Source organism: Giraffa tippelskirchi, chromosome 4 (assembly GCF_054371585.1).
Source record: "Giraffa tippelskirchi isolate mGirTip1 chromosome 4, T2T-mGirTip1v1.2.pri, whole genome shotgun sequence".
Taxonomy (NCBI): domain Eukaryota; kingdom Metazoa; phylum Chordata; class Mammalia; order Artiodactyla; family Giraffidae; genus Giraffa; species Giraffa tippelskirchi.
The window spans coordinates 192461816-192489665 of NC_137278.1; the positions used below are offsets into that span (position 1 = coordinate 192461816).

Genomic DNA, 27850 nt, shown 5'->3' on the forward strand with positions numbered 1-27850 from the left:
GACATATCATACAAGTGGTTTAGAGAACAGTGATTCTCAAAGTGTGATCCAGGCACACTTCCAGGTTCCCAAGACCTTCTCAGGGTGTCTAAGAAGTCAAAACTCTTTGTAACAATATGAAGAGGTTTATTTGTTTTTTCTGTTGTTCTATTCTCAATCTTTCATGAGCATACAGTGGAATTTCCTAGCAGCTACACAGCATGTGATATTAAAGCAGACACAAGAATCCAGCCTTTTTTTAAATGAAGCTATACATTAAAAAGATTTGCAAAAATGTAAGACAATGCCACTCTTTCACTGACTTTTTTGGTTTTGGAAAACATATTCATAAATATATATTTATGTTAACATATACTTGGCTTATTATTTTTCAGCAAGTTAACACATATTTTGATATATATTACAACAAATTGTAAAAATTTTCGGTTTTAATTTCCAATACAGTACACATAGATAGATAAAAGCCACATGAGCAAAGCTCTTTGGGGTCTTCAATAATTTTAAAGGATCTAAAGAAATTCTGAAACTGACTGTTTGAGAACTGATGGGTTAAAAGCCAGACGCTCAAGAGTGCTTTATTCTCTAAAATACTGTATGAACTAACAGCTCAAATACAACAGAACCAATGTTTGCTAAGAGGAACTTCAGTCTTATTTATTGGTGGTTACTTAAACTTGCTAAGGAGACTCTGTGAGTGTGCTCTGACAGTGTCCTTCAGTCTGACCCTGGAAAGAAGGACCTTTCACCTGTCAGGCATCACAAAGAACAGGTCTATTCGGATGGGCTACTTTTCCTCCTGGGTGGATGAGGAAATGGAATAGCTCAGTGCCCTTGAGAAGATCCAGGGTCTCTGGGCAGGACCAGTGGCTCTGTCTTCCAGGTGGTTCCTTTGCAAAGTCTAGATTAACAGAATGGCAGCTGGTTTCCTTGAGCTCTGGGGGAGTCCTTCTGAAACTGGTCCATTTTGCTGGGCACAGATCAAGAACTATGGCCACTGAATTGGAGATGAGCTTCCCTGGTGGCTCAGATGGTAAAGAATCTGCCTGCTATGCAGAAGACCCAGGTTCGATCCCTGAGTGGGAAAGATCCCCTGGAGAAGGGAATGGCTATCCACTCCAGTATTCTTGCCTGGAGAATTCCATGGACAGAGGAGCCTGGTGGGCTACAGTCCATGGGGTCGCAAAGAGCCGGACATGACTGAGTGACTAATACAGCAACATAGAGTTTTTTTCCTTAATTTTTGAGTTTCATAATTTTTTTTCACATGGGGAATAAAGGGGCACTGTAAAATAATACCATACAATATGTTACTGCTCTATGATCTTTAGAATACACACAGCCACTAAAGAATTCAGGGTTTTGTTTTGGACTCTTGACTGGGCCAAAAAGCAATGCCTATGGAAAATGGTCCATAAGGATAAGGATGGACTTGGGGGGCCTTAGGCTAAGTGAAATAAATTGGAGGAAGACAAATAACGTATGATATCACTTATATGTGGAATCTGAAAAACATAACAAACTAGTGAATATAACAAAACAGAAGCAGACTGACAAGTATAGAGAAGGAACTAGTAGTTACCAGTGGCAGGGGGGCCACATAAGGGTGGGTGAAGTGGGAGGTACAAAGGATGTACAGGCTCAAGGATGTATGGTACAACATGGGGAAATATAGCCAATATTCGGTGATAACTGTAATCTCTAAGAACTGTATTTTTAAAAGGTTTAAAAAATGGTTCTGGACATAGGAAGTACCTAAACTCTTTCCAGTGACCTTAAAGATGCATATCTGGGACCATAGGGAGGTGGAGATGGGCATGAAAATGGCTCAGCAAGATCTCAACTTCTGAACCAGTGAAGAAACCTTACGAGTTGGCTTCCACAGTCCATGGTGTCACCTCTGAAGAGGAACAGCTGGGTGACTAGTTATTAGGGACTTTTCTTCTCCTTCACACAAGCAGCGAGAGTACAGCCAGCCCTTTGGGGACAAATGTGAGGATCGGCCAGGCGTGGCCCAAGGAAGTGCCTGGCGGTGAGAGGACCACAGAGCAGAAGATGCTCGGTCAGAAACAGGAAAAAGGATGGGGTTGCTTATTGGAAGTGCGAGTGCCAAGGCAAATACAGAACCGAATCCCACTCGGGAGGGGAAACGAGAGTAAAATGCTGAAGTTTCTGCAGAGGAGATGCTGAAACAAGAGAGGCGGGTGAGAAGGGGGTGGGGGACGCAAGTAGTAATTTGAGGTTCTTTACATTCTACGGAAGAAAATACTCATGAGTAATCTTTTCCCTAAATACAAGAAGAGTCACACACTCCAAACAGACTTGCCGGTTGAGAACAACTGTTTCTCTTTTCACTTCCCATTAACCTCTCCTACAGCCCAGCCCCCGAAGCAAGCTAAACCATAACGTGGAAACCCCCTTGCCAGGGGACCCACTGAAGGCTCTGGGCTTGTGGGCTCAGGGGACCCAGTGAGTCCCAGTCAGTTCAGGAAACACCATGGCGATTTCAGCAGTTTTACAAAAGTGACCCTGACAGACTAAGGTACCTGCTGGAGGCCAGGCTACAAATTTATCAGAATCGCCACCGCTCTTCCAAGGAGAGAATGTGGACACATTCACGGAGCTGGAAAGAGGCTTGATAATAAACTCTGGTGTTCAGGACTTGCCGCATGGTCCAGTGGTTAAGAATCCGCCTGCCAATGCAGTGGGACATGGGTTCAGTCCCTGGGCTGGGAAGATTTCACAGTGCCACAGGACAGCTGAGCCTGTGCACCACACCTACTGAAGCTCGAACGCCCTAGAACCCATGCTCTGCAACAAGAGAAGCCACTGAAGTGAGAGGCCCGTGCACCACAACTGGAGAGTAGCCCCTGCTCGCCGCAACTTAGAGAAAGCCTGTGTGCAGCAATGAAGACCCAGCACAGCCAAAAATAAATACATTTAAAATAAACAAACAAACTCTGGTGTTCACAGTCAAGTCCCCCTGTTATTTCCTTAAAAATCCTGGTGTAGGATGTGCTTTGCTACTCTAATTGAGGAAAAATAAGCCCCCTTTCCTCAAACCTCAAGACCCTAAGGCCTGCGTGTTACAGCCTTGGACCCAGAGTCATTTTTTAAACACTTCGACCATCCAGCACTATTTTGAGCACTTTGTAAGTATCAGTTGATTTGACTGCATGCTCACAGCAACCCTATGAGATAAGGTATCACGGTGAGGAAACTGAGGCCCAGTGCATTTAAGGGATTTGCCCAAAGGCATGCAGCCAGAGTCACAAGAGGAGCTGGGATTCAAAACCAGGCCGTTTCGGTTTCTGAGTCTGTGCTCTTCCACACCACATTCTCTGACCCACGTACTTCCCATTCAGATTCATTTTCAGCATCTATTAGGGATTCAGAAAAGACTGAGTGAACTGAATCCTCCCTATTCAAGATTTGATCCTGGGAGGTTTCTCAAGTTATCAACGAACTAAAAATAGAGCAAAAAATTCTGTAGATCCCCGGAGAAATACATTTATACAAGGGAAGAGTAAGGAGGTGAAGGCGAGACTCTGCTTTTAACGCATCCAGGAAGGCTTTGCATCACCAGCTACATGCTCACAGGCACTTGGTGCACAGACACTGATCCTACGTAGACAGTTGCTAGTGTAACAGCACACAGGGCAAGACCAGGAGGAATGGAGGAATGCATCACATGTAACTTGTTTTACACTTATCTCTTGCAACATTAACTCAACAAAGGGACTTCCCTGATGGTCAAGTGGCTGACTCCGAGCTCCCAATGCAGGGGGCCTGGGTTTGACCCCTGGTCAGGGAATTAGATCCAGCATGCCACAACCAAACCCTGGCAAAGCCAAATAAATAAATATTTTCTAAAAACAATAAAGTTAGAGAACATATATGTTAATGATCATTAATGAAGAAAGACAGAGACCATTATTATACTGTACCTACATCACATTGCTCCCTGCGCACATAACAAGCCTGCGAAAGCCACCCTCGGACCTGCATTTGGAATGTCATTTAATTTCAGAGGGTAGCTGAGAATGATTTTATACAGAAGAAATGAACTGCTATGCTTAAGAAAATTACTAAGCATTCCACCACACTTTTTTTTTTCCCCCACGTGGGTCAAGTCAAGTTCATGGGGCCGTACCCTTTAATGACATACCCAGACCCTTAAACTTCCTTCTGATAGTTCTCCAATTCCACGTTCAAAGGAGCAGCCACGTTCATCAGTACACGCTTAGCCTCATTTCAGACTTTCTGAGTTGTGTTTAAACTAATGATGGAAAGCGTGCTGGGAGGCAGGGACCTGGATCTTACTCCCAGGTCTGCCATTAAGTAACATGTGTTTCTGCGCCACTCAGTTTCTCTGTGGTTCAGTAGTTTCATCTGTTAAATGAGGGGCTTAGAGTATGTGATCTCTATTCCCTTCTGGGTTTAATATGGTCAACATGCTTCCACTTAATGTGAATCCAAAAATCCAAAGAACTTAAGCAGCCAGGACCTTTTTCTACAGAGCAACTCCATGCTCATGACCATGACCCAGAGACTCTGTAACTTCCTGAAGGCTCCTCCAAATCACGGAAAACAGATTAAGTTACTTTAAATAGATGTTGGTGCTTATGAATGTTTTTATTATATTCTAATTCTTGAAAATTTATAACCCGGTAATGGCTTATAATTACCCAATAATAAACATATTTTAAGAAGGTGCTTTCACATGGATGACCTCAGGTTATTCTCCAAAAAGCCCTGTGAAACCCATTGCAGTCTCACTTCAAGTTGACAGATGAGGAAACAGGGGCTCAGAGTCATTAGAGGATTTTGCTAGTTTGCATAATACTCAATTCAAGCTCTTTTGCTGTAGTAAACATTCATCAGAAGCAGCCTTTATCCTAAATGTTCTGTATACACAGAAATTGGCTGCAGATTCAGTGGCTTAGAGGACAGAAGCAGAAAAGACAGAAGACAATCCCCACCCATCTGACTCATGAGGAAACTGAAGCTGGGAAAAGTTGAGTTTGAACCCTCATCAAGCTGCCCCAGGTTCCCTGACTCTTTCCAACCTCCCATGGGGTCTCATAACTTGACCTGATGACAAAGAACCACTCTGTCACCCTTGACATAGTGAGGAGAGCTACCACTTCCTTGCTTAGTCATCTTGCCTTTGGATTAAATATCCTTCATTGGTCCAAACAGAAGTTTGGTACTGCCTTTTTCAGAGCCTCACCAGCCTGCCTGCCTCCTCCTGAGATCCTCTGTGGCTCCCATTTCTAAATGTGGTACCAGAGGCAGGACTAGAACCCTTCTATCTCTGGACAATGTTTTTATTCATAATAATAGCAAACACTGAGCATTTATGCAAGTCTTCACTACAGTGATGATTCTTCTCATTTTATAGAGGAGAAAACTGCATTACACAATAAACGGAATTGGTGGGGCTAGGACTGAAAATCAGACCCACTCAACACCCCACCATATGGATTCTCAAGTGGCCCCTTAGGCCGAGGTTCCACATTCAACCACCCTTGGATCAAAAATATTCAGAATAAAAAAATTTCGGAAAGCTCCCAAAGGCATAACTCGAATTTGCTGTGTGCTGGCAACTATTCACACTGCGTTTACATCGTAGCCACAACAGATTACATAGCATTTACATTGTGTGAGGGATTATAAAGTTATCTAGAGATGACTTAAAGTACATGGGAAGGTATGTGTAGGTTATATGCAAATACTATGCGATTTTATGTAAAGGGCTTGAGCATTTATGGATTTTAATATCTGGCGGGGGGGAGGGCGGGTCCTAGAATCACTCTGCCACGTGGATACCCAGGGATGTCTGGAACAGCCAACACTTAGAAGCATTTATTGTGTGCCAGGCGCTGTTCTAAATGTCTTCTGTTTGTAACTCATGTAATCCCCACAGGGATCCTATACAATAGAAACATTCACCAACCTTATTTACAGAGGAGAAAACTGGAACACTAGGAAGTTAAGTGACTTGGCCAACATCACACACCCAGTGGAAAGCCAACATTTGAACCCAGTCGGTCTAGCCCAAAGTCCCCATTTATTAATTCCTTGCCTCTCTGTCTAAGCTTATTTTGGTGTTTTGGCAGGACATTAAATTAAATTCAGGATTAAAAAAAAAGAGAAGTTTCAGTGATTGTGTGAACTTTCACAGTATTTAAGCAAGTAGGCACAGAGCACCAGCTCGGAAACTCTGTCCCTGCGGTGTGATCTCGGACAAGTTTCTTAACCTCTCTGTGTCTCACTTGCCTCAGCTGGAGAATGAGGACAACTCTCAACTTGACAAGCGAGTGCCACTGAATCCAGATGATATGTTTCTCAAATGTGCAGATGACATAAAGCTAGTATAGAGTAAGATGATACAATAATGATAGAAGATACAAAGGTCAGTATTTGGCATAGAGTGAGCATTTTATAGTTACTACCATGATTATTTTCATAATCTCCCTATCCTGCACATATATAGCTGCTGTTTGTAACCCACCTGTGAAGAAAGTATATTAACCAGTATGAGATTTTTACCTTGCCATTTTCCATCATCATTCCAGCCTACAGCAGTCCCTCCAGACTGAGACCTGTATCTACTATCGTCTATATTTCACAGCTTCATGTCAACTTTGCCCTTGATAAGCATCCGTTACCTCAACAGGTTACTGACAGAGTGCTGATTAGCTGAGGGCCGAGAAGAGAGCCTTCTGGTGACAAACCAGCCACCTCCTTTTGTACGGATACTGATCAAGTTATTGGCTCCATTTGGGGTCTTGTGTGTGCATGCACTCAGTCGCGTCTGAGTCTTTGCAACCCCATGAACTGTAGCCCACTAGGCTCCTCTGTCCATGGAATTCTCCAGGCAAAAATACTGGAATGAGTAGCCATTCCCTTCTCCAGGGGATCTTATTGACCCAGGGATATGACCCACATCTCCTGCTTGGCAGGTGGATTCTTTACCACTGTGCCACTTGGGAAACCCTGGCTCCATTTGCATACAGGTGTTCAATTATCAACCCACCTAAATACTCCAGTATTTAGACTACATCTTTCTGGTTCAGCCATAAAAGGAACCATCCAAAATAAAATGCTTTCCTGATGTCCAGAAACACAATAGCTACAAAATCTACAGCACCTTTATTGAATAAGATGAAAAAAAGGAGCAGGTGATTGGGTCCTAAGGAATAACTTTTTCCTAAGTGCTCATAACATACATGTTTGAAAATCTCTCCTGAATTTCATCTGTAAGTTGTATCAGGTCAGCTATTTTTAGTCTGTACATACTCCCTTTTCTTCTTTTCTGAGCGTAGGGTAAACAGTGGTTCGTATTCTCTCTTTTAGGACCTCTTCCATTTCCTGCAAACCTTAGGGATCACTATCAGTGACCTTTCACCCTTGTAAGTTCTCTATTCTGGGATGTCATCTGTCTGGGCCAAGAGCCTTGAATCTATTTAGAACAACTTAGATTCGTTTCTATAATCAACTCATCCGCCTTGGGCTTCAATTCCCTTATGGCAGTTTGTACTACCTGTTTCAGTCTGACAATCACCCTCCTTGATGGAAGAGGGGTAGGAAAGAGAGAAGTTGTCCAGTTTTGTTTTCTCTTTGCCACTAACTCAGTCTGTGTGCTGAGACCACGCTTGTTCTCTTACTGCCCCTCCAGACACACCATTTTCTTATGTATCTCCCTCATTGCTTTTAGCTCACTTAGCTTTAAGATTCTAGATCTAAAAAAAAATCTCTCCTTTATGACAAATATCGTATGTCATCCCTTATACGTGGAATCTGAAAAGAAAGGATACAAATGAACTTACAAAACAGAAAGAGACTCACAGACCTGGAGACCAAACTTATGGTTGCTGGAGGGGGCGGGAGAAGGGCTAGATGGGGAGTTTGGGATGGACATGTACACACTGCTCTATTTAAAATGGATAACCAACAAGGACCTATTGTATGGCACATGGGACTCTGCTCAGTGTTACGTGGCAGGTTGGATAGGAGGGGAGTTTGAGGGACAATGGATACATGTATATGTATGGCTGAGTCCCTTCGCTGTTCACTTGAAACTATCACAACATTGTTAATCAGCCATACTCAAATACAAAATAAAGCTTAAAAAAAATAAAAATCTCTCCATTATATATCCCCAAATTTTTTTGTTGATATACAGTTGATGTAGGATATTATATAAGTGTACAGTAATTCACAATCTTTAAAGATTATACTCCACATATAGTTATTATATAATATTGGCCATATTCTCTGTGTTGTATAATATCCTTATAACTTAATTTACACTTAGTAGTTTGTACTTCTTGTCCCCTTCCTCCTATTTTTCCCTTCCCTCTCCATCCTCTCCACTGTGACCACTAATTTCTTCTCTACACCTGTGAGTCTATTGCTTTTTTGTTATATTCACTAGTAGGTTGTACTTTTTAGATTCTACATGTAAGTGATATTATACAGTATTCGTCTTTCTCTTTCTGATTTATTTCACTTAGCAAAGTACCTGCCGGTTATATCCATGCTGTTGCAGATGGCAAAATTTCATTTTTTGTATTTAAAAAAAATTTTATTTTCAGTAAGTTGTTCTTTCATCCTCTTAAAAAATCTGACCTCATTAGACTGGTACACAGAAAATAGTGGGAAGATAAATTGGCATGATCTTTCTGGTAAATAATGTGGTGATAGTTCAAGGGCCCTATAAATGTTAACTTTGGGGAATTTACCTTAAGAAAATAATTTCAGACAAAGAGAAACTGTTCATGCACAAAGATGTTCACTGCAGTATTATTTTTAATAGTTTAAAAAACTGGGAACATCCATAAGGAAATAGTTAAGGAATCTATAAACAACATCTCTGGTAGGAAATGATGCAGCCAATAACATAATATTTATAAAAATAATCTATTCATATGGAAAAATCACCAAATAACATGTGGACATATATATTATAATCTCAAACAACTTATGGAAAAATATTATAATGCAACATAAAAATATTAACAGCAGCTGTCACTCAACCAAATGACAGGTGATGTTTACTGTCTCCTTTTCATTCTTTATTTCCCAATTCTCTCTATTAAGCATGTGTTACTTTTATATTTAAAAAGATCTATTTAAAAATGGTGGAGAATGGAGCTCATCAGAGAACTGTCCCCTCAACAGCTTCATCAGATTCTTTCATTGTCTTCTTCCTTCTCATGCCCTGAGCAGTCGATATGCCAGAATTTCACTTTCAAGAGCACCCTGATTCTTTAGACTTGGTTTTGCCTCCTTTTAGATCACGGATCCTTAGGTACTTTTTCCCCTCAACTGAAATCATTTGTCTTCTTCTAGTCAAGAAAACACATCTGCTCATGCCTTTCAATTCCCTTCCCCAATTCCAAGATGATGTTTTCATTCTCACCGAAATTTCCCATCATTTCTACTTGGCCAATCAATCCCTCATTTGTCAGACTTGAGTCCAAACTACCAGTGTCCCTCACTGCTGCTTCTACCTTCTGGGAAATCAAATAGCTAATTGTGTAGCTGAAGGCAACTGCTCAGTGACACGCACATCATGCTTGGCACACAATGGTCCCCCAGTAATGTCAGATTGTAAGACCAAGAACCCCAATACTAGTAACCTACCCATGGGACAGCTCTGCAGCTTGTCACTGCCACCCTCTCCTACCACCCTTCTCACCAGGAAGGACACTTCTGATCTGTGCCGTTCACTGCCACTCCCAGATGCTTCTGAGACACGTTGGCATCTGAGGCTCACTGTTGCAGTGCTTGTACCCGGACAAATCTCCTTGAGCAACAGGATACAAGGAATAAGGGGTTAAAAATAATGGTGTGCATGCACGGTTGGGGCAAATTAAGGACAAGATACAAAAAGACCAAAACCCAACTTCAGCCACTTATGAAGAGCTGGAGCAAAAACAGGGTGTTGGGAGCAAAAGCAGGATACTGCACATACCCCCTGCACTCAACACCACCAAAGGGGTGGGCAGACCACCTAAGCCACCCCTCTGGCCCGACCCCTGGACACACCCTCACCCTCACCCCATATAAGGAACCAGCTCGCCCCTCCTTGGCGAGCAAGGAAAGGAAACATATTTGTTCTTGCTCCCCTTTGCTGCAGCAAGGACCCCAATAAAGGCTTGCCTGAATTTCTTATCTGGCCCCTGATCAACTTCTGTTGATTAAGGAGGCCAAGAACCCGTGTCAGTAACTCTTCCACACCTAGCCATCCTAGCAACTATTCTGTGAAAAGAACTCACATTGGCACAACTGGATCTGCAGAAGACACAGAAGCTCAGAGAGGTTGAGTTACTTCCCCAAGGTCACAATGGGCCCCAGAACCAGAATTGTTCCTGGTTTTCTATATCTGCCTAGTGAACTTCCTCTCCATCAAAGGAAATAAAGGATACAAAAGCCCCTTGCATTCTAATGAATGCTAAAATGCACTGCAAAAATGCAAGGGGATTAGGAATAATTAACCATAAACTCAACTCCTGGCAGGTCTGGCTTAGCTGCAGATCCAGAACTCTGAGCCCTTTCTGACCTCTGCAAAGTGGGTACAGGGGGCAGGGCTTCCCTCAGGATAAATAAACCCTCCAAAATAAAACAAACTATCATCAGACCCTGTTAAGCTGCTGCTTCCCAGGGCATTTCCCAGGGGTCTTTTCTGATGCCTTTCCCCTCCCTGCAGGCTGAGTTCTGGCCCCACCCCAGTCCTGGATGGACTCTGATAAGCTCCAGCATTCTCCTTTCTCTGGGTCTACCCCTAACCCTGGATGAGCGGCTATCTGTTCATCACTGCTCTCGGTACACAGATGCTATCACTAGGGGATGGGACGTTCTCAAACATTTCCTATTTTTGTCCTCAAGGTCACCCTATATCTCAGCACTCAGTTTCCAAGTGGAGGTTGGAAGATTATAATTAGTGTCTTTTCAGCCAACCCCCCCAAGAGCAATAATACTACACGTTCACGTTTTGATCCAAAGTCCCACTCTTGTCCCTGGAAAAAATTTCCTTATAAACTTCATTTTGTGGATTTTTGCTGGCTTTCATTCAGTTTTAGCCACAAAGGGGTTTTTTATCGGCAAACCCGTTGACAGCAAAACTGGCCCAGGGCCCGCTATTCATTCTTACAAACATGAGTTCGACGATTCCCCCACATTTCTGTCTTTGGGCAGCAAGCCCAATGTGGTGAGAGGCATGGAATATTTTAGATAAAAACTTGGGTTTTGGAGTCAGTCCTGAGTTCAAAGACTGGTTCTGCCACCTGCTCAGTAGCCTTGGATAAGTTACGTCTCTGGATCTCAATTTCCTCAGCAGTAAAATGAGGCCAAGAACAGTATTTACCTCCTTGGGCAAAATTAAATATGAAGTAAGATAACTCATACAAAGGCTCTGCACTGGACTTCCCTTGGGGGTCCAGTGGTGAAGAATCCACCTGAAATGCAGGGGACACGGGTTTGATCCCTGGCCTGGGAAGATTCCACACTGTAGCCTATGAGCCGCAACCACTGTGCCTGCGAGACCTGGAGACCATGCTCTGCAACAAGGGAAGCCACCACGATGAGAAGCCCGAGCACTATAGCTGGAGAGTAGCCTCTGCTCACTGCAACTAGAGAAAGCCTGCGTGCAGCAACGAAGACCCAGCACAGGCCAAAAATAAAACAAATAAATAATTTTTAAAAAGGACTCTGCATTATACCTGGTCCATGGAAAGTGCTCAATGCATTCTCGGGAGCTAGGTAGGGCAGAGACCCCAAAGCACATGTGTTTCACCTTGTCATCTGTTCAGGAGACTGAAATGTTTTCTGAAGCTCACTGTGGCCTCAGAAGCTGAAGCAAGGTTTCTTGTGAGCCGTGTGAAGGGTCTGGTGGGAGCTATGAGCCCAGCATGGGGTTTTAAGGAGGGGTGGGCATCATCTGTGTGCAGGCCGGGAAGACGGCTCAGAAGGAGATGTAGAGACAGGCAGGGAGCAGGTGAGAGGCTGGAGGCAAAAAGGCCAGGTTAAGAGTCCACTCAGGTCTGTGATCAGGGTGAGGTAAGTGAGGCGCTCACTTCGGGTGCAGAATTGAAGGCAGTGCCAGAAAGCTCAGGAATCACAAACAATAATGATAGTTTTAATGCATTATTTTAAAATCAAACTACTGTGCTTGCCAACAAGTTCTTTTGGGTTTTTTGTGCAATGTTATGGGAAAACCCGAAGGAATTTTTTGACCTGCCCAATAAATGCAAAAAAAATCTGTAACAAACAAAACATCAACATTTTAACTAAAGTTACATTGAAAAGAGAGATAATGGGGATGGTGTTGTGATGAAGGAGAAGAGGACAGACTAGAGTGATCCTTAAATTTGGGAGATAATGGACCCCTTTGAGAATTCAGTGAGAGCTACTGACCCTTTCTGGGCTTCCCCAGTGGCTCAGTGGTAAAGACTCTGCCTGGCAACGCAGAAGACGTAGGTTCGATCCTTGGGTTGGGAAGATCCTCTGGAGAAGGCAATGGCAACCCACTAGAGTATTCTTGCCTGGAATATTCTTGCCTGGAAAATTCGATGGACAGAGGAGCCAGGTGGGCTATAGTCTATAGGGTTGCAAACAGTCGGACACGACTGAGTGATTGAATGACAACAATCGATCTTTGAAAATGCATAGGCCCATGCATACCAATATTCCCCTGCAATTTCAAAGTTTGTGGACTAGCTCCAGTTTATCTATGGACACTTGGACAATCATTTGAGAACTTTTTAGCCTTGTACATGCAAAGAGATCTGATGATATGTAGTAGGGTTATAATGCAAAAACCAAGTTAGCTTTGAGGAGAGAAACACACACATCTCCCCTGATATTTTGGGGGAGGAGAAGAGAAGAGAGAGGCTGGCAGGCTGCCCTCATCTCACTCTTCTAAAGGGTGGGAGGCCGGGAGGGGACAGGCAATGAAATGATGAAAGCCAACTTGGATGTCATTTCCTTGTGAAATGCACACATCTGACCTTAAATACGGGATGGCCCGTCCTCAGGTATTTTAGAACTCATTGCTAACATATTGCAAGTGTTTATTCACAGTGTTGAAGGTTAATCACTGCAAATTATCTTACTCTATGAACACCGAGGCAACTGGGCTGGCATGGAAAGAGACCACTGAAAGATGAATTTCTAAAGGAAGGAGGCGATTAAGGGCAGAATTTCTCATATTGCTGGGTGGAGAGACACATTTTTATTTTCAACTCTACTGATATTTATGCACACACACACAAACCCCAATTTTAAGAAGAAATAAATATGTAGGAAAATAGACATGAAGAGAGTTGAAACGCTCCTCAAATAGATTTAGCAAGCAAATCAAAATGGGTTGGGAAAGCTGGTGCAAGGTTTTTTACTCCTCTGTGGAAATGGATGGGGCGCAGAGGACGTAAAGATCTCATTGGATTTGCAAGAGCCGCGGAACACAGATGATCCACTCTGGGTGTCTGGATAAAGAAGAATGAATACCCTTTCTGTCCCCTCACTTTTTAAGAAATTTACTGGGGTATAGTTGCTTTACAACATTGTGTTAGTTTCTGCTGTACAACAAAGCAAATCAATATTTATGTATGTACATATATATCCCTCCATCTTGGATCTCCCCCCTCCCCTGCCATCATGCCATCACACCCCTCTAGGTCATCACAGAGCACCAAGCTGAGCTCCCTGTGTTATACAGCAGGTTCCTACCAACTATCTATTTTACACACGGTCATATATATATATATATGCCACTGCTACTTTCCCATCTTTCCTCCCCACCTCTCCATGTCTACATGTCTGTGTCTCTATTACTGCCCTGCAAACAGGTTCTCTGTACCATTTTTCTAGATTCCACATATATGCATTAATATACGGTATTAATTTTTCTCTTTCTGACTTACTGCACTCTGTGTGACAGTCTCTAAGTCCATCCATGTCTCTACAAATGATCCAACTTCGTTCATTTTCATGGCTGAGTAATATTTCATTGTACCACATCTTTATCTGTTCCGCTTTTCTTCTCTTAAACCACAACAGATCATCTTGTGTGCCTGCTGGTCTGCAGAACATCCCTTTGCAAAGTGTAACCAGAGCAGAACCTGATGAGCCCTGTCACTGGCAGCCGGGGTCTCTCCTGTGTGTGGTTCAGCTGTGCCCGGTCCCTTCTCTCCCGGATTTTAAAGCAAGCTGCCTTGCCCAGAGGAAAGGGGAGATTCAGCCATACATATATATATATATATCTCCATGTATCCATTTGGGAGAGAATGGATACACGGATATGTGTGGCTGGATCCCTTCACTGTTCACCTGAAACTATCGCAACATTGTTAATCGGCTATACCCCAATAAAGAATAAAAAGTTAAAAAAATTAAAAAGCAGGCTGCCTTTCTCAGTCAAAATGGTCACTGCATCCTCTGAGGATGGAGCATAGGGAGACTCTAGGAAGCCTTTACCTTTCACAATGCTAACTTCACAGTCCTTAGCAAACACATCCAAGGTCCAAAAAGGCAGATGGCACCAGGGGTTCAAGAAACCTAACACACTTGGCAAAACCATGCTTCCCTGGAAAATGTCTTCTTTGACGAAGAATTCCACACTCCCCCGACCCTGTCTTCCTTCTCCTCTTCCCTAACTTTCTTCCCTGGGGAGGCATTCCAGTGTTTTCCGAGGCTGCCCAAGCAGATGCTGACTCAGCGAGATGTGGGGCAGGCGGACTGAACACAAGGCAGGATGAAGTCACTTTAAGGGTTTTTGCGGAGGCCTCACAAAACAAAATAAAATAACCATCAAACCCAGAGAAGCAACCCCTGTTTAAAGATAATTGTGTGTGTGAGTGTGCACATTCGTGTGTGTCAAGATTTCACTCCACTCCTCATCCCATTGGTCCTTCATTACCTGGAGGATTTGTGGGGAAATGTGAATCTATTTTCACAGATGTAATCACTTAAAATGTTGTAGTACATAAACTGAGACAGGAGCACTGACATATATACTCTAGCATCTGTCAAATGGATAGCTGGTGGGAAGCTGCTGTGTAGCACAGGGAGCTCAGCTTGGTGCTCGGTGATGACCTAGAGGTGTGGGATGGTGTAGGGTGGGAGGGAGGATCAAAAGGGAGGGGATATATGTATACTTATAGCTGATTCATCTTGTTGTATGGAAGAAACTAATACAACCTTGTAAAGCACTTCTACATTTCAATGAAAAAATTTTCCCAGAAAAAAAAAAGTTGTAGTCTTTTTTTCTTACCAGTTGTATGCCCTAGTGTCAGAGCTGTGAAGGTTACTAATCCTCTGATTTCCAGGCTTAAGACAGAGTCAGAAAAATTTAAAAACCAAACCAAGTCTTTACTCCCTAACAGAGCAGCAGGCACGCAGCTGGAGACAACGCCACATACCTTCTGCTATACACCTGACCCGGGGCTGGGCTAAGATTTGAGATGCTGGGAAGTGGGGTGGCTGGGCAGGCCTGGGAGCCAAAGTGGACCCTCTCTGGCCAGCTCAGGGCACAATGGGGCACCAAGGGACTATCCCTGGCCACAAAATATCTTTCTCTTTGGTTCTATCATCCCAGCTTAAGCTGTATATTATTCACCCCTTTGGATGAAAAGTACGGAGCCTTCTGTGGAGCGGGTCACTGGCAAAAAGTAAAGAGTGGAAGTCGCTCAGTCGTGTCCGACTGTTTGTGACCCCATGACTATACAGTCCATGGAATTCTCCAGGCCAGAATACTAGGGTGGGTAGCCTTTCCCTTCTCCAGGGGATCTTCCCAACCCAGGGACTGAACTCAGGTCTCCTGCATTGCGGGCGGATTCTTTACCAGCTGAGCCACAAGGGAAGCTGAAGAATACTGGAGCAGGTAGCCTATCCCTTCTCCTGCAGATCTTCCCAACTCAGGAATCGAACCAGGGTCTCCTGCACTGCAGGCAGATTCTTTCCCAACTGGGCTATCAGGGAAGCAAAAGGAACACATCAAATCAGTATAATCGTTCACCTCTTAGCTTTGTGAGGTAGTTGGATGAAAGAGTCAGAAGGGAAGCGTGAACAACCCTGGAGTTTTAGGGCTGGTGGGGGTTACCGCAGCCTGCAGGTAGGATGCTAGAGGCACCGAGAGGAAGAAGACTTGAACGCTGTTTCGGCTATGGCTTCTGACTCTTCGGGAGTTTCCCTGCTAGCTCAGTGGGTAAAGAATCCACATGCAATGCGGGAGACCCCGGTACGATTCCTGGGTCGAGAAGATCCACTGGAGAAGGGATAGGCTACCCACTCCAGTATGCTTGGGCTTCCCTTGTGGCTCAGCTGGTAAAAAACCCGCCTGTAATGCGGGAGACCTGGGTTTGATCCCTGGGCTGGGAAGATCCCCTGGAGAAGGGGAAAGCGACCTACCTACTCCAGTATTCTGGCCTGGAGAATTCCATGGTCAGAGAAGCCTGGCAGAGTGCAGTCCATGGGGTCACAACGAGTTGAACATGACTGAGCGACTAACACACTAAATCCAAGGACAAGGGTCCTCATGAGGGAACATGGAGGAGAGACAAGGAAGAAGCGACAGCTACGTGAGTGCAGAGGCAGAGATGGGAGTGGTGCAGACCCAAGACTGCTGTTTTCCTTCCTCACAGGTTCCTAATATCCACATATTGAAATGCCTTTGTCCCCCTTCAACATATGTCACTTTCTCTTGAAATTTATCTTTTTTTTTTTTAAGATTTTGTTTTTTTTTTTGATGTGGTCCATTTTAAAAGTCTTTATTGAATTTGTTACAATATTGCTTCCATTTTACCTTTTGGTTTTTTGGCTGCCAGACATGTGGGTTCTTAGCACCCCAACCAGGGATTGAACCCATGCCCCTGCATTGGAAGGCAAAGTCTTAACCTCTGGACTGCCAGAGAAATCCCTCTTTTTTTCTTTTACTTTAAAAATGTTCCAGTTTTTCTCTTAAAAATTACCATTTGTATATATTCATCTTATAGTCTTACTAGTTTACTCGTCATTTTTTTTTTATTTTTAATTCTTTCCTGATCTCTATCATCTAATTTTTAAGTTTTCCTAATTCTGATTTATGTTGGTTTCTCCCTCCCTCATGTTTTATATCATTTCTTAATGCCTTTCAGCTCATTTGGACCTGGGTCACAGTTCGGAATTGTTCCAAAGCCATGTCTTTTTGGCATGCTTTCTTCAGAAATGTAGTCTGCTCCTTATTTTCTTTTTATATAAAAACTTTGTACGGGATTTGACCTCACTGCTTTGCAATCGCTTGTTTCCATGTGAAATTCATTTTCCTGAACTTTTGGAACACAGTGTCGTTCTAACTTTACAAAGCTCCTGGAGAAGGGAATGGTAACCCACTCCAGTATTCCTGCCTGGAGAATTCCATGGACAAAGAGCCTGGCAGGCTACAGTCCATGGGGTTTCAAAGAGTCGGATACGACTGAGTGACTAACACTTTCATTTTCACTTCTCTGCCATTACGTTCATGTTGTGTTCAAATATATGACTGCTGAAATTTCCAGGTTCTGTTCCCTTATGGCATTTTTATTCCCCTAAGTCTCTGTTGTCCCTATCCTGTTCAGTTTGATTTCACTTCAGGTAGCTTCTCACTACATGGTCATTCTAGAGGAGGACCTGATTGGTTAGTTCGAGAGGTCACAGTGGCTGGAAGGCTCTAGATCCTTTAGACCAGGGATCCCCAACCCCCGGGCCATGGACCAGCATCGGTGTGCGGCCTATTAGGAAGTGGGCCACACAGCAAGAGGTGAGCAGCGGGAGAGTGAGTGTAGCTTCATCTGTATTTACCGCTGCTCCTCACCACTTGCATCCTCTCGCCAAGATCCATGGAAAAATTGTCTTCCATGAAACTGGTCCCAGGTGCCAGAAGAGTTGGGAACTGCTGCTTTAGACCTCCCCTGCAGGCTGTGAAAGTTGCAAAGTGAAACTGGAAGTTCCAAAGAGTCATGTCTGACTCTCTGCAACCCCATGGACTATACAGTCCATGGAATTCTTCAGGCCAGAATACTGGAGTGGGTAGCCGTTCCCTTCTCCAGGGGATCTTCCCAACCCAGGGATTGAACCCAGGTCTCCTGCATTGTGAACAGATTCTTTGTCAGCTGAGCCACCAGGGAAGTTCAAGGATACTGGAGTAGATAGCCTATCCCTTTCCAGCAGATCTTCCCAACCCAGGAATTGAACTGGGGTCTCCTGCATTGCAGGTAGATTGATTCTTTACCAGCTGAGCTATCAGGGAAGACCCCTCCCTGCAGGCTACTTGTACTCATCAGTCTTGGAATCAGTAAAAGGACTCCCAGTTTCAGCGGTTCCTCTCAGACTGACCCTCTATGCTTTTCAGCATTCACTATTTGGGGTGCTTTTCCTGTTCTAACATCCAAAAGCCCCACTGTTTCTTGGAGATATCTTGTCACCTAGTTTTGTCACTGCTCATGGGTTGAAGTCTTGCTACTAAGTTGCTCTGCTTTTTCCCAGGGGTTCTAAGAGATTGAAAACTATGCTGCTGCCTGTGCTGTCTCCCCAGATTCTATCTCAGAACACTTCCTATCAGCAAGGCCAGCATCCCTCTGGTGTCTCATAAAATAAGAGCACCAACCTTTGTGTCTCTTGGTGAACTGTTGCTGGGTTTTGTGTCAGTAAGTGGAAGTGTGATGATCTAAGGGGTCTCTCATACAGATGGCTAAAAAGCACAGAAAAAGATGCTCAACATCACTAATTATTAGAGAAATGCAAATCAGAACTATCAATACAATGAGGTATCATGTCACACTGGTCAGAATGGCCATCATCAAAAAAATCTGCCATCATCAGAAAATCTACAAACAATAAATGCTGGAGAGGGTGTGGAGAAAAGGGAACCCTCCTACACTGTTGGTGGGAATGTAAATTGGGACTGCCACTATGGAGAACAGTATGAAGGTTCCTTAAAAAACTAGTAATACAGCTCCATATGATACAACAGTTCCATTTCTGGGCATATATCTGGAGAAAACCATTAATTCAAAAAGTACATGTACCCAATGTTCATCACAGCACTATTTACAACAGCCAGGACATGGAAGCAACCTAAATGCCCATCAACAGAAGAGTAGATAACGAAGATGTGGTACATATATACAGTGGAATATTACTCTGCCATAAAAAAGAATGAAACAATGCCATTTGCATCAACATGGATGGACCTAGAGATTGTCATACTGAGTGAAGTAAGCCAGACCGAGAAAGACAAATATATGATATTGCTTGTATGTGGAATCTAAAATAAAGGGGTATAAATGAACTTATTTATAAAACAGAAATAGAGTAATAGATGTAGAAAACAAATGTATGGTTACTGGGGGTAGGGAGCAGGGCAGGGATAAATTGGGAGACTAGGATTGACATATACACACGACTATGTATAAAACAGGTAACTAAGAAGGACCTACTGTATCGCGTAGGGAACTCTACTCAATACTCTGTAATGACCTATATGGGAATAGAATCTAAAAAAGAGTGGATATATATATATATATATAACTGATTCACTTTGCTGTATGGCAGAAACTAACATAACACTGTAATCAACTATATTCCAATAAGAATTAAAAATGTGAGGGGGTCTCTGATCACACCAGAGGGGGTGCCAGCCCCAAGTGTAGGAAGCACAGACTCCACACCTGGACGGAAGACACAATATCAAAGGTCTCTGAGCTTCAGTGGGCACTGGGTCTCAAGCCAGGGGACACCCAGCTTCTCTTAGGGACAAGACTACGGAACTATTCCAGTGAAGATAACACTTCTGAAGGGAAGGACTTTCTAATGGGGATGAAAACAATAGCCTCGATGACCACAATACAGACAGCTGACCTCTTCACTGTCTTTCCACACCTCCTCTCACGAAAAAGTCAAGACTGTCAGATGTCAAAAAACTACAGAATTTTAAAAAATTCACCAGGTTGTGAGTGACTCAGCCTGAAGGCCAGACATGTCCGAAGTCCTAGATCATGGTGATGATCTCTCCGAGAGTCTTTCCTCCACTCAGTGACCAATTTCAGCTCCAAGAAAGATGGAGCTAGCTATGTATTAGTCATATATTTCCCACAGAAGCCCGGGGAGAAGCGACTCAGCTGCTCGTCTGAGCAGGAGCCCCACGAAGCAGCTGGGTGTGGCTGTCAGAGCCCTTGCAAGTGTGGCCCATTTGTTGGCTCTAAACTTCGCTTTCCTGCTTTTTCAAAAGCCTCCTTTCTCATTAGGGTCTGGTGGCTTTGGAAGACCCAACCCAACCCTGACTGGCTGGTCTCATCAGAGGCTGCCGCCGTAGAATGATTTTTTTTTTTTAAATGGCTTTTTTAATGCAGTCCCTGGAAACTTTGCAAGCAATGTATCGATTTGCAATCCTTGAGCTGAGTTATTGAGCTCTGGCAAAGGGAAATAAATCTTTCCCATTCTCCATGCCTGTTGCCAAGTGCCGCTTCCAGGAAGCGATGACTGTCCTTTCTGGAAATGAAATGAAGCTCAAAACGATCTAACCTCCTTCCCTTCACTTCACCTCCCTGTTCTTCCCTCCACTTGCAAGTCACGGACAAAAGCATTTTGCAGCCATTGCTCATTTGCCTGATGGGCACCTGAATTAGTGATGCCCAAATTAGTAATGGCTGGCCAAGGCAGCTTCCCAAAGAATGAGGACCTATTATTTTTTAGCAGAGCAGAGGGGGCTTGGGCAAGCAGGCTCACAGCCCGTTGTTAGGTTAAACACGCTTACGGTTTCATAAAGAAATCTCCCCCGAAGATGTGTAAACTACAGGGAGTATGTTCACTGAGGCTTGTGATCAATAAAATCAGGGGCCAGGACAGGGGCAGGAGGGTGGGGAGTGTGGGAAAGAGGGACCCATGCTGGAGCGTTCTAGCACAGACGGCGGGATGAACACAGAAACTTCCTGACACCTGCTGTTTCTTTCATTTCAGTCTGGGGCGGTCATGTCACCTGGCACTGCTCCAGGGGAATTCCCATAATTACCAACAAAACACTGTTGGTCTAACCGTGCCGAGGGCTCTTCTGTCCATCTGTCCACCTATTCTCCCACTCACCCAGACATCTAACCGAACCAGGCGCCCCTCCCTCTCTCAATGCACCACGTCCTGTGTCAGGGGCAGGGTACACCCAGGTGAATGCCACACGGATGCTGGTAGGAAGAAAGGAATGTAAAGAGACATTGACAAGTCCATGCATTAGTGCAGGACAGGGGAATATTTTGTGAACCGAAGGAAGGGGTGACTGCTTTCCTGGCGGAGGAAAAGGTGGATACAAGAATCTGGACATGTGAAAGAGCAAAGCCAGTTTAGGAGCCATTGAGGAGTTCAGTGGGACAAAACACAAGATGTCTATTTAACAGGTGTTTAAATGAGAGGGAAGGGGGGTTCCCTAGTGGTCCAGTGGCTAAGACTCCATGCTCCCAATGCAGGGGCCCCAGGGTTCAATCCCTGGTCAGGGAACTAGATCCCACATGCTGCAAAGATGATAGAAGACCCGGCACAGTCAAATACACTAATAAAAAATATATTTAAAAAAACAGGGACTTCCCTGGTGGTCCAGTGGTTAAGACTCTGTGTTCCCAAAGCAGGCGGTGTGGGTTCAATCCCTGGTGGAGGAACTAAGATCCCACAAGCTGCACAGCATGGCCATAATAAGAAGAATAGTAATAATTAGTAAAATTTAAAAAACAATATATTTAAAAAAATAAATAAATGAGGAGAGAGACTGACAGAGCAACTCCATGTTGACGCCTAACAGGCATGTTAGGCTTAGGGCATCCCAAACTGCCCTCCTGCTCTCCCCTGTCCAGACCTCCTGCCCCCAGCCTCTCCCACCTCAGAGAATGCCAAGTCCACTCTTCCCACTGCCAGCGCCCCACACCTGGCAGTCATTCAATCAGCAGCAAGTGCTGTTGGCTCTGCCTTCAAAATGTATCCAGAATCTGACCACTCCCGTCACCTCTGCTCTGCCACTCAGTTCCCCTCACCATCACCTCTCACCTGGAATTATTGCTGCTGGTCCCAAACTGGTCCCCCAGCTTCCGCCCTTGTTCCCCTACAGTCTGTTCTCAATCTATCAGCCAGAAGGATCCATGTAAAACATGTCACTCCTCTGCTCGAAATCCCCCAGGGGCCTCCATCTCACTCAGTCAAGGTCAGAGTCCTTAAAATGACCTTTGGGCCCCACATGATCTTACCTCTGTCCAAACCTGCTTCCTCCTACCTGTCCCTTCCCTCATTCTGCTCGAGCCACCTGACCCCTTTGTCTCCCCTCACCAGGCACATTTCTACCTCAGGGCCTTTGTACTTGCTGTGCTTTAGCTGGAGTATTCTGATCTCAGACATCCTCACTTTCTCCAAGTCCTTCCCAGACACTGCATATAAAACTACAAATCTCTGTCCTCTGACACCTCCTTATTCTCCTTCCTGCTTTATTTTTTTCCTTAGCATTTATCACAATCAAATCTATATATTTTACTATTTATCTTGTTTACTATTCATTTTATTCATTAGGATGTAAACAATTTTTATCTTCTGCTTTATTATTTATCTTTTTGGTGTTCAATGGATTGAAGACTATGCACATTTTAAAATCCTTTAAATATAATTATATACTCTGCAAACTATCTAAATGAAGCAAATATTACTATCATTAAAGTTACTTCATCCTGACATCCAGCCTCTGAATATGCTTGCAAAAAGCCTGTTACAAGTCCAAGATAGACTCCTGATTAAACACTTTTTGATGTTTACTATAATTAGTTACACAAATCTAGGATAGCAGAGAGGAGGGTTCCCTGATGGCTCAGTGGTAAAGAATCTGCCTGCCAACGCAGGAGACACAGGTTCCATCCCCGGTCTGGGAAGATCCCAGGTGCCGTGGGGCAGCTATGCCAGTGCGCCACAACTACTGAGCCTGTGCTCCAGGGTCCGCGAGCCACAACTACTGAAGTTAACATGCCCTAGAGTCCATGCTTTGCAACAAGAGAAACTGATGCAACGAGAAGCCCATGGACCGCAACAAAGAGTAGCCCCCGTTTCCTGCAGCTAGAGAAAGCCCGCACAGCAATAAAGACCCAGCATAACCAAAAATAAATAAATAAACAAAGAAAAATTTAAGATGGCAGTGAAAGAACTGTTCTGATTCTGACTATATCTCTGATGTGTCAAGTAGTTTCTGGCACATTGCAGGCGCTCAGTAAGTATTTTTGAATGAATGAGAAGCTATGACCTGTGAAGAAAAGATGGTGTATCACAGTGTGGATTTAAGTCTTGGCTCCCCACCTTACTAACTGTGTGATCCTAGGTAAGACCACACAGTTTCCACAACTGTAAAACTGGGACGGTGACAGAAGACACACTGGGGCGTTGTGAGCACTCAGGATGCTGAGACGTGTGTCATGCTCTTAGAACAGAGCCTGGCAATGATGAGGCACTTGATAAATGTTAGCCATTATTAGAAAGGGCCTGTCTGTTGTACTAAGGAGTTTAGACTTTATCCTAAGGCTACTTGGAGTCATTGAAGGATTTTAAACAAGGGAGTAACACAATCAGATCTTGTTTTCCAATGGTCACTCCAGCTGCGAGTGGAGGATGAATTAGAACAGGGCCAGACTGGTACCAGATCAGTCTGAGGGCTGCTGTAGACATGGAGATGACAGATATCATTAGCCTGAACCAAAGCAGAAAGAATGGAGAAAGAACAGGCTCAAGATGTCATGGAGGCAGAACTGTCAGAACTCGGAGAGGAACTCAATGTGGAGGAAGCCGGCAGTGACCAAATCCAGGCTTCTGATTCCTGCCACCAAACAGTGGGGCCTGGCCACCCCAGTCCACAGAGGACTGACAGGGAGAAAGTATATGTCATTTTGTTTCATGGGAGGTGACCGAGGGCTAGCAAGGTGGAGGTGGGGAGGTCCAGTACCACACAGCTGTGTACATGCACCCAGTATGTGTGTGCGTGGTCAGCTGTGTCCAAATCTTTGTGACCCCACGGACTATAGCCTGCCAGGCTCCTCTGTTCATGGGATTTCCCAGGCAAGAATACTGGAATGGGTCGCCATTTTCTATTCCAAGGGGTCTTCCCGACCCAGGGATCAAACCCGCGTCTCTTATGTCTCCTGCATTGGCAGGCAGATTCTTTAGCACTGAGCCACCTGGGAAGCCAGGCGGTATGCATTTGGTACTTAAGAGAAAAATCTCGGTGAGATAAAAAAGATATTTGGGAGTCACCATCACACTGGTGATTCTTGTAGCGACTGAAGTAGATGAGTTTTAAGAAAAACATTTAAGGAGCAAATTGTTTAAAAAATGTATACCCGGGACTTTGCTGGCCATCCAGTGGTTAAGAATCTGCCTTGTAATGCAGGGGATGTGGGTTCAATCCCTGGTCGGGGAACTAGGAGCCCACAAGCTGTGTTAGAACTAGAGCCGTGGTGCAACTAGAGAGTCCTCAAGCCATAATGAAAAATCCCGTGTGATGCAAAGAAGATTCCACATGTCGTGACCAAGACCTGACATAGCCAAATTAAAAAAAAAAGGTGTACCCTTGAAGGAATGGAAGGGACAGCAGGAGACAAACCAGGGGAGGGTGGTACCTTGCAAACCAAGACAGAGGGAACCTCAGGAGGCAATGAAACTCACTATGAGAGGCAAGATAAGAAGGGCCAAGGCCCGTCCAGAGAATTTAGCATCTGGGGATTCTAGCCAGAGCCAAGGTGTTGTGGGGACGGAAACCAGCTCACGGAGGGTTGAGGCATTCACAGGAGGCGAGGAAATGGGAAGCGTGTGTGAAGAATTCTTTTAAAAACTTGGCTGGGAGGAGAGAAAAAGAGCCGGGGTGGTAGTGAAGAGTGATGTTGAGTCCAGGCAGGTTGCTTTCAAGATGGAAGGGAATGAGGTGAAAATGAGAAAGAGGAATGAGAGCAGAGAAGGGAGAGGATAACCAACTGGGGAGGCCGGGGCACAGGAGCAGGGGGAAAGGGTGCTGTGTGCAGCCAGGGGAGGTCTGCTGCACTGTGACCGCAGGGAGCAGTGACCTGGGCCTGAGTGCAGACAAGCTGGGGGGAGGAGGGAGAGGGAAAGGGGAGGAGGGGGAGGAAGGGGAGAGGAAGAGGAGGAGGGGAGGGGAAGAGGGGAGGAGAAGGAGGACAGGGAGAGACGGGAGGAGGGGGAACAGGGGGAAAGGGAGGAGGGAGAGGGGAGGGGGAAGAGGAAGAGGGGAGGAGAAGAGGGGAGGAGGGGGAGGACAAGGAGAGAGGGGAGGAGGGGGAACAGGGGGAAAGGGAGGAGGGAGAGGGGAGGGGGAAGAGGAAGAGGGGAGGAGAAGAGGGGAGGAGGGGGAGGACAAGGAGAGAGGGGAGGAGGGGGAACAGGGGGAAAGGGAGGAGGGAGAGGGGAGGGGGAAGAGGAAGAGGGGAGGAGAAGAGGGGAGGAGGGGGAGGACAAGGAGAGAGGGGAGGAGGGGGAACAGGGGGAAAGGGAGGAGGGAGAGGGGAGGGGTTAGGGAAGGAGGGGAGGAGAGGAGAGGGAGGACAAGGAGAGACGGGAGGAGGGGGAAAGGGAGGAGGGAGAGGGGAGGGGGAAGAGGAGGGGGGAAGAGGGGAGGAGAAGGAGGACAAGGAGAGACGGGAGGAGGGGGAACAGGGGGAAGGGAGGAGGGAGAGGGGAGGGGGAAGAGGGGAGGGGAAGAGGGGAGGGGAAGAGGGGAGGAGAGGGAGGACAAGGAGAGACGGGAGGAGGGGGAACGGGGGAAAGGGAGGAGGGAGAGGGGAGGGGGAAGAGGAAGAGGGGAGGAGAAGAGGGGAGGAGGGGGAGGACAAGGAGACAGGGGAGGAGGGGGACAGGGGGAAAGGGAGAAGGGAGAGGAGAGGGGGAAGAGGGGAGGAGAAGAGGGGAGGAGGGGGAGGACAAGGAGAGAGGGGAGGAGGGGGACAGGGGGAAAGGGAGAAGGGAGAGGAGAGGGGGAAGAGGAAGAGGGAAGGAGAAGAGGGGAGGAGGGGGAGGACAAGGAGAGAGGGGAGGAGGGGGAACAGGGGGAAGGGAGGAGGGAGAGGGGAGGGGGAAGAGGGGAGGAGAAGAGGGGAGGAGGGGGAGGACAAGGAGAGAGGGGAGGAGGGGGAACAGGGGGAAAGGGAGGAGGGAGAGGGGAGGGGGAAGAGGGGAGGGGAAGAGGAGAGGAGAGGGAGGACAAGGAGAGACGGGAGGAGGGGGAAAAGGGGGAAGGGAGGAGGGAGAGGGGAGGGGGAAGAGGAAGAGGGGAGGAGAAGAGGGGAGGGGGGAGGACAAGGAGAGAGGGGAACAGGGGGAAAGGGAGGAGGGAGAGGGGAGGGGGAAGAGGAGGGGGGAAGAGGGGAGGAGAAGGAGGACAAGGAGAGACGGGAGGAGGGGGAACAGGGGGAAGGGAGGAGGGAGAGGGGAGGGGGGAGAGGGGAGGGGAAGAGGGGAGGAGAGGGAGGACAAGGAGAGACGGGAGGAGGGGGAAAAGGGGGAAGGGAGGAGGGAGAGGGGAGAGGGAAGAGGAAGAGGGGAGGAGAAAAGGGGAGGGGGGAGGACAAGGAGAGAGGGGAGGAGGGGGAACAGGGGGAAAGGGAGGAGGGAGAGGGGAGGGGGAAGAGGAAGAGGGGAGGAGAAGAGGGGAGGAGGGGGAGGACAAGGAGAGAAGGGAGGAGGGGGAACAGGGGGAAAGGGAGGAGGGAGGGGGAGGGGGAAGAGGGGAGGGAAGAGGGGAGGAGAGGGAGGATAAGGAGAGAGGGGAGGAGGGGGAACAGGGGGAAAGGGAGGAGGGAGAGGGGAGAGGGAAGAGGAGGAGGGGAGGGGAAGAGGGGAGGAGGGGGAGGACAAGGAGAGAGGGGAGGAAGAGGAACAGATGGAAAGGGAGGAGGGAGAGGGGAGGATGGAAAAGGGAAGAGAAAAGAGAGGGGGAGGGGATGAGCGGGGGGGGGGGGGGGGGAGGATTGTAGGCCTGACTGCATATCAACTGCATATCAGAGAGGAGGGCGCTGACTGGGGATAGTGGAGGAAACACAAAAACCCAGTCTCTTCTGGAAACGCAGACTGTAGGCTCACAGACACGGAGCTCCAGACTGCAACTGGTATAAAATCAAAACACAACAGGTACACAGTGAGATTATACAGTGTTCCCAGAGACACCTCCTCAAGTACCATTGCCATTGCTCCTCTGATGAAACACCTTCAAGGCTCTGCACTGAATACATAACAGAATAAAACCACTCTCCTGACAGGGGCGTTCAACACTCTAATGCAGACCCTATCCAAGAGGTTCCAAGACCTTTCATCTGACTTTCCCTCCTACCTGCCCTGGTCCAGCCACTCCCCCTCTGCTCATCATGACCTTGCTGCTTCAGACTGGACCCCAGTCTCCCTCCAGCACTGCCTGCTGGAACTCACCCCTCTTTTAAGTCCTGGCACTAAAATCACTCTTTCCCTGAAACCTTCTTCCAAAAATGTCTCTCCCATTTTTCTGCTTCCAGAATGCTCTGAAGATGTATACAGGACTTGCAGAAGCTGTGATAAATTAAAAGTTACCCACATCTGTGCCTTCTTCCCCACTACGCAATAAGCTCTAAATGCAAGCCTACTCGTGTTGCAGGTGGTCCCTTTGCCCCCTCCATGGAACCCACCTTGGTTGTGTTCACACACTTGATTTGGCATGGGGCCAGGCTTGAGGTGTGCTTTTTGTGGCCATGGAAAGAACAAGAAGGCTTTTTGACCAGTAATAATGATTTATGCATTAAAATTGAATATACCCTACAAGGTCTGTCTCTCTGGCTAGAAAAGCTGA

General features: G+C 45.9%; 1 protein-coding gene across 8 annotated transcripts in view; it reads right to left on the reverse strand.

Moving 5' to 3' along the window:
* ETV6 (ETS variant transcription factor 6) overlaps window positions 1–27850 on the reverse strand; it is a 317723-nt gene that overhangs the window by 83095 nt on the left and 206778 nt on the right. The window contains exon 1 of one of the 8 annotated variants that reach the window (XM_081589336.1): window positions 7547–7718. The exons of 6 other annotated variants lie outside the window; for them this stretch is intronic. The gene's annotated coding sequence lies outside the window, so the exon portion shown is untranslated. Of the gene's footprint in view, window positions 1–7546; window positions 7728–27850 lie in introns of those variants that run through there. One more of the 8 variants, XM_081589338.1, reaches the window with a different exon arrangement.